This window comes from Crocodylus porosus, unplaced genomic scaffold (genome assembly GCF_001723895.1).
Source record: "Crocodylus porosus isolate Cpor-Errol unplaced genomic scaffold, CroPor_comp1, whole genome shotgun sequence".
In the NCBI taxonomy this organism is placed as follows: Eukaryota; Metazoa; Chordata; order Crocodylia; family Crocodylidae; genus Crocodylus; species Crocodylus porosus.
In genome coordinates, this window is record NW_017728910.1 from 37,983,156 (window position 1) to 37,988,294 (window position 5,139).

Below are 5,139 nucleotides of genomic sequence, written 5' to 3' on the forward strand. Positions count from 1 at the left end.
TTATTATTATTTTTACTAGCCAATTGCCCACCAAAAATGATAGGGAGCATGGGGGAGAAGGGGCTGGGCTGGAGTGCCACCACCTAACGCCCCGTGCTGCTGCTGTTCTGCCTCTTGCAGGGAGTGGGGTGGGGGAGCCAAGGACTCCCCTACCCTCTGTCCAGTCCTCAGCGTGGCTTCGGAATCATGGTGATGCTCCCCCACACCAGGAGCTGTTTCCGTCAGCTGATCAGAGCACGAATAAAACATTACAAACAGACAAGCTGACTTGGGCTTTTATAATAATATTATTATTATGAACAATGACAAATTGAGGCAGGGCAGGTGTGGGGGTCCCAGGGGCTCTGTCCCCTCCAGCCTGGTGGTGTAGCTGAGGGTGGTCCTGCTCTGGCTCTCAGCTCTGCGCCCCACCCAGGTGGTATGGGGCTTGTGCAGGGAGGCAGTCGGGGCTGGTGTGGGGCTAGGGGGTGGTGGATTCATTGGCAATAGGGGCACTGGCACCAGGCACTGACCCCATGCATGGGGGAAGAGGCAGCCACATGGACGCAGTGGGCTCAAGTCCCAGCCCTGATCCCGATCCTGGGTCTGTCTTGGCTCTGCTCCCTCCTGATTCCTGCCCAGTCCTAGCCTCACTTCCTTTCCCTGCACCCCGCAAGGCCCTTCGCCCTCAACTTCCCTCACAAACTTTCCCACCGGGGGGGCGGGGTGCACAACATGAACAATGTTTTTCTGCCTCTCCCTATGTGCACAGTAAACGTCTTGTGTAGACACACCCATTGTTGCCTAGAAGTGGTGTGAATGGTGAATGTACTGCTGGCTATAACTAGTTTCATTTGGTACATGTTTTGTTCTATGTGTTGACTAGAGGTAACTTAGTGCAGTGCTTCCCAACCTTTTCCAGCCCAAGTCACACTTACATTAATAAAAAATTCTGCAGCACACCTGTTAAGGCAGTCCCTATCCTTATACCTATTGTGGTTCATTGTCACGGCAAAATTCCGTGGCATACCTGTTCATTTCTGATGGGACACTGGCTGGGAAACACTAACTTAGTGAAGCTAAGGGAGGCAAGATGTCCTTCCTGTAAGAAGAAAACAAGAGTGGTACATCTTATTCTCTTAATGCCTTCTACTATGTATCTAACAATTGCTGTCCATTTCCAACTAGCTTAATCAGAAATGTACAAAAACATAATTCCCAGCTAACTCCTGAATGTAAATTAATGCAGAATTTTGTCTCCTATGGCCCATGATTAGCCCATTAGGTCCTCTGGGACCTAGAATTCACACTAAGTATTACTGAAGTGAATTGGACCCAGTAGGAAGCTTGTTTCAGGATTGAAACTCCATCTGTCTGAGACATACAATGACAACTGTTAAAAAAAAAAAAGAGCATCATGGCACATGGCACACAAGTAGTCAGTAACAGATCTGGGAAGGAAACGGTTTTCCTTCCTGCAACATTATTTCAAGATTTACTATTTTGTGCTGGGATGAAAACATATGGCTTCAAATTTTATTGTGAAAAATGATAGTACTAGACCAGAACAGACTATATATTGAAGGGCAAGGCAGACACCTGAAACAAGGAAGATCCAAAGTTAAGTTCCTGTTCTGGCTGAATGAGATCAGTTTCCCACATCCTAGTGAGTGCCCTAGCTGTCAGTCTGTTGGCTGTTCTGGTATGGGTTCCATTCTGAACCCAAAGAGCTTCTCCACAAAACTGGTTAGTTGCTGCAAAAAATAAGTGTTGATTTCTATGAATTGACATTTATTTATTTTTTTAAAGAAATCCTCAAAAAAATTCTTGACCCTCTCTAATCAATAATAAACCCCAGGTAGCATTATCTAACTTGTATAAAGCCCATTCTTATATCCTGGAGACCTTTTGAAGTTATTACTTTTGGACTTACACATCCCATTGAATTATTATAGTTCCTGGTCTGATAGAGTTTTCTGTCTGTGAATATGACTGACCTGTATGCTTGTGTGTGATGTGGTGGAATATCCCGGGAAGGGTTAGAGCCTGGCTGGCTGTCACATTTTTCTTTAGGGCTAGGGACAGACATTCAAGAAGCCTGAGCCTGAATTGATTCAATCTTTGTAGATTAGTCTAACCTGCTAGGCTAAACCAGTTTGTAATCACACAGACATCCCAAAATGCAGAATCATGCCTACAGTGGCTCAGGCTAGAAGCCAGGGGGTGCTAAAGCAGTCCTCCCTTCCCTTCTACAGTGCTGAGCTGGGGTGGGGGTGGCCAGGCCCCAGCAGGATGCTCTGATTAGGAAGCCCCCATCCACCCCACCCCCCAGCAGGGAGTTGATAACAGTGTTGATCACCCCATTAGAAAACAAAGCCTCTCTCCACTAGTTCAAGCTCTTCTTAAACAACTTTTCCAAGAAGGAACCAGTCTCCCACAACATTGACTGTTGCCAGCATGTGGGATGCTAGCTAATGCTGAGAGGTGCCTGTGTAAGGCAGATGGGAGGGAGGAATCCCTGTTTAGGAGGGAGTGGTGAGGGGAGCAGGGGGAATCCAGGCAGACACCCTGTACCTGCTGTCTCTGCCAGAGCTCCTGCCAGGGAGCAGAGGGGCAGGGCCCAGAGAGCATGGGGGGATGTTGGGGGAGTCTTGTTTAACTAAAACCAGGAAGGGGTCTTGGACAGACAATGCATAAACTGGTTTAAGCCAAATCAGTTTAGTCTGATACTACATTCAACTAGATTTATCTCAAACTGGTTTCAGCCATTTTCAAACTGGTTTATGTGCACTAAACATCTGTTCTGTTACAGGTTTAAACCAGTTTCTGATCACTTTCATAGATTTCATAGACATTAGGGCTGGAAGGGACCCCACAAGATCATCAGGTCCAGCCCCCTGCCCAAAGGGCAGGAAGTCAGCTGGGGTTAGATCATCCCAGCAAGATAAGCATCCAAGCATTTCTTAAAGGTATCCAGAGTAGCACCAGTTCTGGAGGGAGTCTATTCCAGACTCTGAAGACTCAGACAGTAAAGAAGTTTTTCCTTAGGTCCAGTCTAAAACAGTCTTACTGTCTTGTGACTGTTAGATTTTGTCTTCCCTTGGGGTGCCTTGGTGAACAGACATTCTGCCAGTTCCTGATGCACACCCCTTAAATACTTATAGGCTGTCACCAAGTCACCCCTGAGCCTTCACTTCTCCAGGATGAAAAGTCCTGTGCCTCTCAGCCTCTCCTCATAAAGCCTGTTCTCTTGCCCTCTGATCATGTGTGTGGCTCTCCTCTGGACTGTCTCAAGCTTCTCCACATCCTTTTAAAGTGTGGAGCCCAGAATTGGATGCAGTACTCCAGCTGTGGCCCCACCAAAACCGAGTAAAGCAGGAAGATGACTTCTTGGGTTTTGCTTGAGATGCATTGGTAGATGCAAGCCAGAGTTCTTTTGGCTTTGCCAGCTGCAGCATTGCATTGGTAGCTCATGTTCATCTTGTGGTCAATCGTGACCCCAAGTCTCTTTCACTTGTGAAGCTAGTGAGTGTAGCACTGTTGAGCCTATAAATATGACATAGGTTTTTTCTCCTGAGGTGGAGCACCTTGCATTTCTCCATGTTGAATGTCATCGGGTTTTGATCTGCCCACCTCATGAGCCTGTCCAGGTCAGCCTGAATTGCCAGCCTATCCTCTAGTGCAGTTGCAGGCAATTATTTCAGGTGGAGGGCCACTTACCCAGTTTTGGCAAGCTGTTGAGGGCCGCATAGGTAGCCCCGCCCATTGACAGGTGCCCCGTCCCCATGTCACCATCTTGGGACCAATGTCCCAGGGCCAGCACCGGTGTGGCCGAAAGTGGGGCACAGGCTGGCAGGGGGCTGTCGAGCTGGGCTGGCCTGCACCAGCTGGGAGGGCAGGGAGCTGACCCAGCTCCATTGAGCCCCTCCTGGCTGGGATCCTGTACTCCTGCCGCCCTGCTCTAGGCCCTGCCAGTGCTGGCTCTGGGACACTGGTGCAGGCTCTGTGCTCCCACTGGCTCCTGTGCCCACTCACTCCCACTGGCCCCCCAGCCCTGTGGTACAGGCAGGGGCACAGCCCCAATCCGCTCTCGCCGGCAGGGAACAAGCTGGTGCTGAGTGTGGGGGAAAAGAAGCCCCTCCCCTGCCCCGTAGTTGGTGCTCCGTACTGAAGCCGCTTGCAGCCTGCACAGGGCTGTCCTGAGCAGGCACAGGCACTAGCAGCTGCAGCACAGGTTGTCGGCGAAGCCGCTTTTTCCTGTGCTCAGCACCAGTTTATAACCCGCTGCCAGCCTGGGTCCCCCCTCATCCCCCCTCTCCCCCCAGCTCTGGGTTCACCCATCGGGGCTGTGCTGCGGTGGCAGCAGCTGCTCAGTGTGGAAGAAAACAGCCCTCCCGCTTGCTGCGCTGGGCAGCGTTTGCTGTTGCTGCGTGCCCGGAGCTTGCACACTGGGCAGCAGAGGCAGCGGTGGCAGCCTACCGTGGTGCAATATGGGATAGATAAATATTAATTTTCAAAATTTTTTTAGGGGTCCTGTGGGCTGAATAGAATGGCTTAGCAGGCCAGATCTAGCCCATAGGCTATACTTTGCTCACCCCTGGTCTAGTGTGACCATACTTCCCCATAATTTGGTATTGTCCACGAACTTAGCCCTTCTGCTTCTGACACCCAAATCCAGATAATTTATGAATATATTAAAGAGTGCTGGTCCAAGTACTGAGCCCTGGGGGACACCACTCGTCACCATGTGCCATGTTGACTCGTTTCCATCGATTATCATTCTCTGGGTCTGATCATGGAGTCAGTTCCCCAGCCATTGGACAGTAAGGTTGTTGAGGCCACAATTCTCCACTTTTACCATGAGAACATCTTGGGAGACCAAGTCAAGGGCTTTTTAAAAACCTAAATATATGACATTGACCTCTTCTCCTTTGTCCAGGTGGTGTGTCACTTGGTCATAGAAGGAAATGAGGTTGGTCAGGCAAGACCTACCCACAACGTAGCCACGTTGGCTCTCTCTCATAATGTTGCCTTCCGTTAGCCTGTTGTTGATGGTTTCTTTGATTTTTTTCTAAGATCTTTCCAGGGATTGAGGTCATACTGATTGGCCTGTAATTTTCTGGGGGAGTGGGAGACAAGTGAAGGCCTGGGGGGCCCCCG